Source organism: Callithrix jacchus, chromosome 14, assembly GCF_049354715.1.
Source record: "Callithrix jacchus isolate 240 chromosome 14, calJac240_pri, whole genome shotgun sequence".
Classification (NCBI taxonomy): Eukaryota; Metazoa; Chordata; class Mammalia; order Primates; family Cebidae; genus Callithrix; species Callithrix jacchus.
Window position 1 is genome coordinate 73,191,326 of NC_133515.1, and position 12,613 is coordinate 73,203,938.

At 37.8% G+C, this 12,613-nt stretch overlaps 1 long non-coding RNA gene across 3 annotated transcripts in view; it reads left to right on the forward strand.

Moving 5' to 3' along the window:
* Positions 1–12,613, forward strand: part of LOC118147347 (uncharacterized) — a 383,457-nt gene that overhangs the window by 221,411 nt on the left and 149,433 nt on the right. The window lies entirely within an intron of this gene.

Below are 12,613 nucleotides of genomic sequence, written 5' to 3' on the forward strand. Positions count from 1 at the left end.
CATTGATCTGTTTAACGTTGACAGTGGGGTGTTAAAGTCTCCCACTATTATTGTGTGGGAGTCTAAGTCTCTTTGTAGGTCTCTAAGAACTTGCTTTATGTATCTGGGTGCTCCTGTATTGGGTGCATATATGTTTAGGATAGTTAGCTCTTCTTGTTAAATTGTTCCCTTTACCATAATTTAATGCCTTGTTGGTCTTTTTTGATCTTTGTTGATTTAGAATCTGTTTTATCAGAGACTAGGATTGCAACCCCTGCTTCTTTTTCCTTTCCATTTGCTTGGTAAATATCCTCCATCCCTTTATTTTGAGCCTATTTGTGTTTTTGCATGTGAGATGAGTCTCTTGAATACAGTACAATGAGTCTTGACTCTGTCTCATTTGCCAGTCTGTGTCTTTTAATTGGGACATTTAGCCCATTTACATTTAAGGTTCATATTGTTATGTGTGAATTTGATTCTGTCATCATGATGTTAGTTGGTTATTTTGTATACTAGTTGGTTCCATTTTTTCATAGTGCCATTGGTCTTTATATTTTCATGTGTTTTGCAGTAGCTGATACTGGGTTTTCCTTTCCATATTTAGGGCTATCCTAGCTCTTGCAAGGCAGGTGTGGTGGTGATGAATTTCCTCAGCATTTGCTTGTCCGAAAAGGATTTTATTTCTCTCTCACTTACGAATCTTAATTTGGCCAGATATGAAATTCTGGGTTGAAAATTCTTTTCTTTACAAATGTTGAAGAGGTCCTTTAAATCCTTTGTTAGTTGTATTCCTAGGGATTTTATTCTCTTTGTAGCAATTGTGAATAGGAGTTCATTCTTGACTTGGCTCTCTTTAAGTCTGTTATTGTTGTATAGGAATGTTTGTGATTTCTGCACATTGATTTTGTATCCTGAGACTTTGATGAGGTTGCTTATCAGCTTAAGAAGATTTTGGATGGAGAAGATGGGGTCTTCTAAATATACAATTATGTTGCCTGCAAATAGAGACAATTTGACTTCCTGGTTTCCTAATTGAATGTCCTTTATTTCTTTTTCTTTCCTGATTGTTCTGGCTAGAACTTCCGATACTATGTTGAATAGGAGTGGTGAGAGAGGGTGTCCTTGTTTAGTGCTAGATTTCAAAGGGAATGCTTCTAGTTTTTGCCCATTCAGTATAATATTGGCTGTGGGTTTATTGTAAATAGATTTTATTATTTTGTTATATGTTCCATCGATACCTAATTTATTGGGAGTTTTTAGTATAAAGGGCTGTTGAATTTTTTTTTTTTTTAATCTAGGTGAGTCCCTTTACTCCCTTCTTCTTCACTTGTCCTGTTGAAGAAACTCAGGCAGTTGGCTTGCAGACTATCCCACAGGCTGGATTTGTCCATTGGCTTCCTTGTGATGCCATTTTACTTGTTTCTACCTCTCCTATGTTTCTAGAAGATTGGAAGGTAGTCCTGAAGACTTGATGAGATTTAGATTCAATTGTTGTGGCTAAAATATTTCTTAGGTGGTGGTGTATACTCTGTAAGTACTACTGTACTTCAGGAATCACATATGGGTAGACTCCTCACTCGTGGTGACACTGAGATTGATTAACAGCTGCAGGTGGTGTCAGCCTGAGACCTTCATTGCAGAGTTCCCCATCAGCCTCCCATTTTGATAATTGTTACCTAAATCAAATAATTAATGAGGAATTGTAAAATGGAGATTTCCTAATTCTTTTTAAAAAATTATTTATTTATTTATTTATTTTCAATTGCATTTTAGGTTTTGGGGTACATGTGAAGAACATACAAGATAGTTGCATAGGTACACACATGGCAGTGTGATTTGCTGCCTTCCTCCCCTTGACCTATATCTGGCATTTCTCCCCATGCTTTCTCTCCCCAACTCCCCACCCACCGCTGTCCCTCCCCTATTCCCCCCAACAGACCCTAGCATGTAGTGCTCCCCTCCCTGTGTCCATGTGTTCTTATTGTTCAACACCCACCTATGAGTGAGAACATGCAGTATTTGATTTTCTGTTCCTGTGTCAGTTTGCTGAGAATGATGTTCTCCAGATTCATCCATGTCCCTACGATGGACACGAACTCATTGTTTTTGATTGCTGCACAATATTTCATGGTGTATATGTGCCATATTTTCCCTGCCCAGTCTATCATCAATGGGCATTTGGATTGATTCCAGGTTTTTGCTATTGTAAACAGTGCTGAAATGAACATTCGTGTGCATATGTCCTTATAGTAGAACGATTTATAGTCCTTTGGATATATACCCAGTAATGGGATTGCTGAGTCAAATGGAATTTCTATTTCTAGGTCCTTGAGGAATCGCCACACTGTCTTCCACAATGGTTGAACTAATTTACACTCCCACCAGCAGTGTAAAAGTGTTCCTATTTCTTCACATCCTCTCCAGCATCTGTTGTCTCCAGATTTTTTAATGATCGCCATTCTAACTGGCATGAGATGGTATCTTAATGTAGTTTTGATTTGCATTTCTTCATTTGTTTGTTGGCCTCATGTATGTGTTCTTTTGTAAAGTGTCCGTTCATATCCTTTGCCCACTTCTGAATGGGCTCATTTGTTTTTTCTTGTACATCTGTTTTAGTTCTTTGTAAATTCTGGATATCAGCCCTTTGTCAGATGGGTAAAGTGCAAAAATTTTTTCCCATTCTGTTGGTTGCCGATTCACTCAAATGACTGATTCTTTTGCTGTGCAGAAGCTGTGGAGTTTGATTAGGTCCCATTTGTCTATTTTGGCTTTTGTTGCCAATGCTTTTGGTGTTTTGGTCATGAAGTCCTTGCCTACTCCTATGTCCTGAATGGTTTTGCCTAGATTTTCTTCTAGGGTTTTTATGGTGTTAGGTGTTAGGTTTAAGTCTTTAATCCATCTGGACTTAATTTTAGTGTAAGGTGTTAGGAAGGGGTCCAGTTTCTGCTTTCTGCACATAGTTAGCCAGTTTTCCCAACACCATTTATTAAACAGGGAGTCCTTTCTCCATTGCTTGTTTTTGTCAGGTTTATCAAAGATTGTATGGTTGTAGATAAGTTGTGTTGCCTCTGATACCTCTGTTCTGTTCCATTGGTCTATATCTCTGTTTTGGTACCAGTACCATGCTGTTTTGATTACTGTAGCCTTGTAGCATAGTTTGAAGTCTGGTAGTGTGATGCCTCCTGTTGTGATCTTTTTGCTTAGAATTAACTTGGCTATGCAGGCTCTCTTTTGTTTCCATATGAAGTTTAAGGTGTTTTTTTTCAGTTCTGTGAAGAAAGTCATTGGTAGCTTGACGGGGATAGCATTGAGTCTGTAAATTACTTTGGGCAGTGTGGCCATTTTCACGATATTGATTCTTCCTAACCATGAACATGGAATGTTTCTCCATCTGTTTGTGTCCTCTCTTATTTCGCTGAGCAGTGGTTTGTAGTTCTCCTTGAAGAGGTCCTTTATGTACCTTGTTAGTTGTATTCCTAGGTATTTTTTTCTCTTTGTAGCAATTGTGAATGGCAGTTCGTTCTTGATTTGGCTCTCTTTCAGTCTGTTATTGGTGTATAGGGATGCTTGTGTTTTTTGCACGTTGATTTTGTATCCTGAGAGTTTGCTGAAGTTGCTTATCAGTTTCAGGAGATTTTGGGCTGAGATGATGGAGTCTTCTAGATATACTATCATGTTGTCTGCAAATAGAGACAATTTGGCTTCCTCCTTTCCTATTTGAATACCCTTTATTTCTTTATTTCACCTGATTGCTCTGTCTAGAACTTCCAGTACTATATTGAATAGGAGTGGTGAGAGAGGGCATCCTTGTCTAGTGCCAGATTTCAAAGGGAATGCTTGCAGTTTTTGCCCATTCAGTATGATATTGGCTGTTGGTTTGTAGTAAATAGCTTTAATTATTTTGAGATATGTTCCATCAATACTGAGTTTATTGAGGGTTTTTCTTTTGTCAAAGGCCTTCTCTGCATCAATTGAGATAATCATGTGGTTTTTGTTTTTGGTTCTGTTTATGTGGTGAATTACCTTTATAGACTTGCATATGTTGAACCTGCCTCACATCCCTGGGATGAATCCTACTTGATCATGGTGGATAAGCTTTTTGATGTGTGTTGCAATCAGCTTGCCAGTATTTTATTGAAGATTTTTGTGTCTATGTTCATCATGGATATTGGCCTGAAGTTTTCTTTTCTTGTTGAGTCTCTGACGGGTTTTGGTATCAGGATGATGTTGGTCTCATAAAATGATTTGGGAAGGATTCCCTCTTCTTGGATTATTTGGAATAGTTTCAGAAGGAATGGTACCAGCTCCTCCTTGTGTGTCTTGTAGAATTTGGCTGTGAACCCATCTGGACCTGGGCTTTTTTTGTGTGGTAGGCTCTTAATTGCTGCCTCAACTTCAGTTCTTGTTATTGGTCTATTCATGGTTTTGACTTCTTCCTGGTTTAGGCTTGGGAGGGCACAAGTGTCCCGGAATTTATCCATTTCTTCCAGGTTAACTAGTTTATGTGCATAGAGTTGTTTGTAATATTCTCTGATGATGGTTTGAATTTCTGTGGGATCTGTGGTGATTTCCCCTTTATCTTTTTTTATTGCATCTATTTGGTTATTTTCTCTTTTCTTTTTTATTAATCTGGCTAATGGTCTGTCTATTTTGTTGATTCTTTCAAAAAACCAGCTCCTGGATTTATTGATTTTTTTGAAGAGTTTTTCGTGTCTCTATCTCCTTCAGTTCTGCTCTGATCTTAGTTATTTCTTGTCTTCTGCTAGGTTTTGAGTTTTTTTGATCTTGCTTCTCTAGCTCTTTCAATTTTGATGATAGGGTGTCAATTTTGGATCTCTCCACTCTTCTCATGTGGGCACTTATTGCTATATATTTTTCTCTAGAGACTGCTTTAAATGTGTCCCAGAGATTCTGGTATGTTGTATTTGTTCTCGTTGGTTTCGAAGAACTTCTTTATTTCTGCCTTCATTTCATTGTTTATCCAGTCAACATTCAAGAGTCAGTTGTCCAGTTTCCATGAAGCTGTGCGGTTCTGAGTCAGTTTCTGAATTCTGAGTTCTAAATTGATTGCACTGTGGTCTGAGAGACTTTGTTATGATTTCTGTTCTTTTGCATTTGCTGAGGAGTGATTTACTTCCAATTATGTGGTCAATTTTCGAGTAGGTGTGATGTGGTGCTGAGAAGAATGTATATTCTGTGGATATGGGGTGGAGAGTTCTGTAAATGTCTATCAAGTTTGCTTGATCCAGGTCTGAGTTCAGGTCCTGGATATCCTTGTTGATTTTCTGTCTGTTTGATCTGTCTACTATTGACAGTGGAGTGTTAAAGTCTCCCACTATTATTGTGTGGGAGTCTAAGTCTCTTTGTAAGTCATTAAGAACTTGCCTTATGTATCTGGATGCTCCTGTATTGGGTCCTTATATATTTAGGATCATTAGCTCTTCTTTTTGTATCGGTCCTTTTACCATTATGTAATGCCCTTCTTTGTCTCTTTTGATCTTTGTTGGTTTAAAGTCTAAGGGCTGTTGAATTTTGTTGAAGGCTTTCTCTGCATCTATTGAGATAATCATATGGTTTTTGTCTTTGTTTCTGTTTATGTGGTGGATTATGTTTATAGATTTGCATATATTGAACCAGGCTTGCATCCCCAGGATGAAGCCTCCTTGATTGTGATGGATAAGCTTTTTGATGTGCTATTACATTGTTTGCCAGTATTTTATTGAAGATTTTTGCATCAATATTCATTATGGATATTGGCCTGAAGTTTTCTTTTTTAGTTGTGTCTCTGCCGGGTTTTGGTATCAGGATGATATTGGTCTCATAAAATGAGTTAGGGAGGATTCCCTCTTTTTGTTTTGTTTGGAATAGTTTCAGAAGGAATGGTACCAGCCCCTCTTTGTACATCTGGTAGAATTCAGCTGTGTGCCCATCTGGACATGGGCTTTTTTGGGGTGGTAGGCTGCTTCAACTTCAGCCCTTGTTGTTGGCCTATTCAGGGTTTCAACTTTTTCCTGGTTTGTTCTTAGGAGGGTGCAAGTGTCTAGGAATTTATCCATTTCTTCCAAATTTACTGGTTTATGCATATAGAGTTGTTTGTAGTAATCTTTGATGGTAGTTTGTTTTTCTGTGGAATCGGTGGTGAGTTCCCCTTTATCATGTTTTATTGCATCTATTCGATTCTTCTCTCTTTTCTTTTTTATTATTCTGACTAGTAGTCTATTTTGTTGGTCTTTTCAAAAAACCAGCTCCTAGATCTATTGATTTTTTTGAAAGTTTTTTTTTGTGTCTCTATCTCCTTCAGTTCTGCTCTGATCTTAGTTATTTCTTATCTTCTGCTAGCTTTTGAGTTTTTTGATCTTGCTCTTTCAATTTTGATGATAGGGTGTCAATTTTAGGTCTTTCCTTTTTCTCATGCAGATATTTATTGCTATAAATTTCCCCTAGACATGCCTTTAAATGTGTCTGAGAGACTCTGGTACATTGTACTTCATTCTCAATGGTTTTGAAGAACATCTTTATTTCTGCCTTCGTTTCATTGTTTATCCATTCGTCATTCAGTTGTTCAGATTCCATGTAGTTGTGTGGTTTTGAGTCAGTTTCTTAATCCTGAATTCTAATTTGATTGCACTGTGGTATGAGAGACTGTTTGTTATGATTTCTAATTTGATTGCACTCTGCTCGGAGAGACTGGCTGTTATGATTTCCATTCTTTTGCATTTGCTGAGGAGTGATTTACTTCCACTTATGTGGATTTTAGATTAAATGTGATGTGTTGCTGAGAAGAATGTATATTCTGTGGATTTAGGGTGGAGAGTTCTGAAGATGTAATAACAAACTTCACCGAGGTAAAGGAGCAAATTCTAACACAATGCAAAGAAGCTAAGAACCTTGATAAAAGGTTAGAGGAGCTGTGAACTAGAATAACCAGTTTAAAGAGAAAAATAAATGACCTGATGGAGTTGAAAAACATAACACAAGAACTCCCTGTAGCATACACAAGTATCAATAGCCAAATCAATCAAGTGCAAAAAAGAATATCAGAGACAGAAGATTATCTTACTGAAATAAGGAGGGTGACAAGATTAGAGAAAAAAGAATGAAAAAATAAACTAATAAAACCTCTGAGTAATATCAGACTGTGTAAAAAAACCAAACCTACGACTGATAGGAGTACCTGAAAAAGACAGGGAGAATGAAACCAAGTTGGAAAACATACTTCAGGATATTATCCAGGAGAACTTCCCCAACCTAGCAAGAGAGGCCAACATGCAAATTAAGAAAATACAGAGACCACCACTAAGATACCCCACAAAAAGTTCAACCCCAAGACACATAATCACCAGATTCTCAAAGGTCAAAATGAAGAAAAAAATGTTAAGTGCAGCCAGAGAGAAAGGCCAGGCCACCTGCAAAGGGAAGCCCATCAGACTAACAGCAGATCTCTGCAGAAACCCTACAAGCCAGAAGAGAGTAGGGGCCAATATTCAACATTTTTTTTTTTTAAATTGTACTTTAAGTTCTGGAGTACATGTGCAGATCTTGCAGGATTGTTGCATAGGTACACACATGCTATGTTGCTTTGCTGCCTCCATCCCTGCGTCACCTACATCAGTGTTATCCCTCCCCAGCCTCCCTGCCCACTACTGTCCCTTCCCCAGCCCCTTACCCCTCAACAGACCCCTATGTATAATGTTCTCCTCCCTGTGCCCATGTGCTCTCATTGTTCAACACCTGCCTGTGAGTGACAACATGCAGTGTTTGGTTTTCTGTTCTTGTTTCAATTTGCTGAGAATAATGGTTTCCAGATTCATCACTGTCCCTACAAAGGACACAAACTCATTGTTTTTTATGTCTGCATATTATTCTATGGTGCATATGTGTGACATTTTCTTTGTCCAGTCTATTATTGATGGGCATTTGGGTTGATTCCATGTCTTTGCTATTGCCAACAGTGCTGCAATAAACATACGTGTGCATATGTCTTTGTAATAGAACAATTTATAATCCTTTGGGATTATCACAAAAATATTTTTGGGTGAAAGTATATCCTAGGAAACAAACATGATTAATATCATTAATTGTTTTTTCTTTTTAAACATTGTAGGAAAATATACAAAACACATTTATTATTTTTACTATTTAAGTGTACAATTCAGTGGAATTAAATACATTCACAATGTTTGACATTTTTAAATTTGGAAAACGAAAGCTTTGTATCCATTGCCTCCAAATCAAAATCTCATGTCCCCATCTATGGGCAAGAGGAAAAGACAGAGAAACAACACTAAAAAAATGAAACAAAGCAAAATAAAACTAGGTGGAAGAAGGAAGGATAGACAAAGTTGATGAAAATGAAGGTGATTTTTTTTTCTTTTACTGACACCGTCATGTTTTTGTTTTTCTATTGATTTCATAAAATCATATAACACAATCCTAAACTCAGATGGGATGAAAAGCAATTACTATATATATATGAAATGTCTTTTGAAATACGTATTCCTTCACTTTTATGACTAAGCGCTTGGTTAGAAAAATGTTGCAATAACACATCAGAAATATGATATGTTTAAAAGAAGATTTCATTGTTGTACCAAAACTTATGATGGAATTTAAGGCTTTAGACTGAGAAGATATATTAGTGATCACCTAGTCTAAATCTTTCATTTTATAGGCAAGGAAAATGAGGTTCTTAAGGATTTATTTTTCTATCCATCTATCCACTAGAACATGCTTTGTTCCAGAAAGTATTATAAAGTGGTTTCAAGAACATGTAAAAGACAGAAAAATAACACAAATTGGAAGTAGACAAAAAAGTCAAGAAAAAAAAGAACAGTATCATAAAAAGAGTCGTGACTGAAACTAAGTCACAAAAGAAGCACCCTTAAATCCTAGGCATTTGATGGGATGAGCCACGGATTGAACCTTAAACATTTTACTGATCAAAGCATAGAAGGAAATCTGGTTAAGCAATTTAATTACTCCAAAGATAAAGCAATCCAATTGTTTAGAAGATTGCAACACAAGAAGGGAATGTCTTCTGAGAGCTTTACTAAGGGAGAATATATTCAGAATCAACATTTTTAAAGACTAATTGTAGGAGAAGGAGAACAGATTCTTGGTGTGTGTGTGTGTGTATATGTGTGTGTGTGTGTGTGTAATGTAGGGTATATCTCACTACAGTTGATTGTATCTCACCTGGGTGCTACTATTCAGTAAAAGTTTCTCTCAGAATGATCTAAACCCTTCTCTGTCAGCTGGGATTTCCTGGGCAGGACACTGGTATGTTGAGTTCCTGGCAGGACAGTTGGGAATTCTTTTTTATTCAATCATCCAAGACCCAAACTTTGTTATTCCAAGTGGTTGGAAAGAGAGCTATTTTGTTGTAATATGGGATTTCCAGGAGCTCAGCTTTAATTAAAATCAGTGTTTTGCAAACATTTTGGGCATGTGACTCTTCTGAGATGCTTGTTAGTAATGCAGATTTCTGTGTCTCATGTTTACTGATTCAGATTCAGGAGGATGGGACTCAGGAATCTGCATGTGATGCAGGTGTAAAGAGTCACAATCTAAGAAGTGCTGGACAGTCTTTTCCTGGAAGGGGTATTTATCCTTTTACCCTTTAAGGGTGGTACAGATATGCTTCAACCAAAGTCATTCTAGGAGGTTTCATTTTGTTCTCTGCCTTTCCATCTTTCTCCTCCTTCTCTAGTCCCATACAGCTTAAATAAATTGCTGGTATCGGAGCTAGGTTGAGAATTGTCTCTGGTTAGAACTGAGATTGTTTTGAAAATTTATATCAGACACATGCACAACATTAACAATTTTCTTATTCCCCCCCTTTTTCTTTTGCAAGTTATTGAGAAAGCGGACAAAGTAGATGTAAGAGACCTGCTCTGGTAGGAGAAACCTGGCTTCGCTGGAATGAGGAGATGTCAAACTTTCTGATTTTGTGTGGCTCCCCGTCTCCAGATCTGTATCTCCATTGTAGAAAGAGGACAAAGCAAGGAGCAGGATTGGGTAGTGTAGATAGGACATGGACTCCTGGTGGGAAGGAATATTTTACCCCTCAGGTTGTTTAGGATTATCGAAACATGGTGATAAAAAGTAGAAATCAATTTTAGTCAGTTTTCTGATTGTTTTAAAATTTCTTAGAGACAGCGGATTCTCTTATTGCCAGCATCCAGGGTGGACAGCTTCATCTCCTTCTTCCATGGTGCATGGTACACTACTCTTGAGGTGTATTGTAGGGTGTCTGTGCTTGAGGGTAGAAGGAAGAAAGAAGGAAATGGAGCAGGAAAAGAAGTCTTTACTCTATTGCTTTGTTGTAGCTTTGCTACCCAGAGGATGATCCCTGGACAAGCAGCATCTATCTGGATCTCACCTGGCCTCATCCAAGATCTACTGAATCAGAATCTTCATTTTAACAAGTTAACAGTCATTCTTGAATATTAAAGTTTGTAAAGTACTGTTCTAGAATAGCATCTCTCTCTCTCTCTCTCTCTCTCTCACACACACACACACACACACACACACACACACACACACACACAGCTTAGAATGGCCAGGAGGGTGAAATGCTTATTCAAACAGACTCCAGAGAATCTGATTCAATAGGTGGGGCTGATGAATTTGTACCAATAAACTCCAGATTACATTTACAATGTTATTGAACACTTTGAGTAATGGGGGTAGAGAATAAAGCTTCTTTTTTAAAAAAAGATAAAATTTATTTTTAAAGCAGTTTTAGGTTTACAGAAAAGTAGAAAAGAAGGCACAGAGTTTCCATGTACCCCCAGCCCTCATATACACGCACAGCCTCCCAACTACCAATATCCTGCCCCGGAGTGGTACGTTTGTTACAACTGATGAACCTACATAGATAGATCATTTTCACCTAAAATCCACAGTTCACATTAGAGTTCATTCTTGGTGCTGTGCATTTTGTGGGTTTTGACATGTATCCACTATTGTAATATCATATAGAATAGTTTCACTGCCTTAAATGCCTGTTTTTAAATTTCAGTTAATTTAAATAGTGCTCCATCTATTCAGTCCTCTTCCTCTCCACACCTTGGCAATCACTGATCATTTAGTGTCTTCAAAGTTTTGCCCTTTCCAGAGTATTGTATAGTTTAACTCATACAGTAGCCTTCTCAGATTGGCACTTTTCACTTAGTAGTATGCATTTAAAGTTTCTCCATATCTTTTCATGACTTGATAGCTCAAGCACTGAATAATAATATTCCATTGCTGAAGAATATTCCAGTGTTCAACAATGCCTTTTCTATCACTAAATAGTATTCCATTGTCTTGATGTACCACAATGTATCTGTTCATCTTTGGAAAGCCTTGCTTGTTTCCAAGTTTTGTCAGTTATGAATAAAGCTGCCATATACATCCATATGCAGGTTTCTGTGTGAACATAAGTGTTTGATTCCTTTGGGTAAATACCAAGGAGAATAACTGCTGCATTTATGATGGTAAGAGTATGTTTAGTTTTGTAAAAAACTGCCCAACCTATCTTCCAAAGTGGTTGTAACATTCTGAATTCCCACCAGCCACGAGTGAGAGTTCCTGATGTTCCATGTCCTCAACAGCATTTAGTATTGTCAGTGATTTGGCTTTCAGCCATCCTATTAGGTATGTAGTGACATTCCATTGTTGTTTTAATTTGTAATTCCCTAATTATCTATGATATTGAGCATGTTTTCTTATGCCTATGTGTCATCTGTATATCTTGTTTATATTTTAGTGATTTTCACATATTCTGCATATTTCCTTCTTCTATCAAATTTGTCTTTTACAAATGTCTTTTCCCAGGCTGCAGCTTGTCTTCACATACACCTGAGACAACGGTGCTTTTTACATGGGCGACATAGAATCACTTGGAGTGTTTTGAAAGATGCAAAGTCCTTGGACCCCATCCCAAGAGACTATGAGAAATTCCTTATCCACTCTGAACTAATTTCTCTCTGTCCACATTCAAGGGATCTAATACCTGTGCCTGAGTCGAAGGGGCTGAGCTCTGACCTGCCAACTGCTATTCCCAGTTCACATTTCCCTTCTGCCATGCTCAGGTGTCAGGCACAAGAATGATAAACAAAACTTGCTCTGCTCTTGAGGGCTCCAGACTATACTCATGCCTTAGAAGAACTGATGCTTCTTAGTTAATATGAGACTTTTCCCCACTTCTTCTCTCTGTTAGTAGAAGCGTTTGGGAGAGTAAATGAATCACAAATGGTCCAGGGGTCAAATTTTCATATTTTTTCTGGTTACCTATTTTGTGTAGAGTGTCTTGATAGGCGGCACAGATTTAAAGTTTTAAGAGGCCAGGTGCGGTGGCTCTAGCCTGTAATCCCAGCACTTTGGGAGGCCAAGGTGGGTGGATTACGAGGTCAAGAGATCAAGACCATCCTTGTCAACATAGTGAAACCCCATCTCTACTAAAAATACAAAAAATTAGCTGGGCATTATGGCGTGTGCCTGTAATCCCAGCTATTCAGGATGCTGAGGCAGGAGAATTGCTTGTACTGGGGAGGCAGAGGTTGCGGTGAGCTGAGATTGCGCCATTGCACTCCAGCCTGGGTAACAAGAGTGAAACTTGCCTCAAAAAAAAAAAAAGAGTTTTAAGACA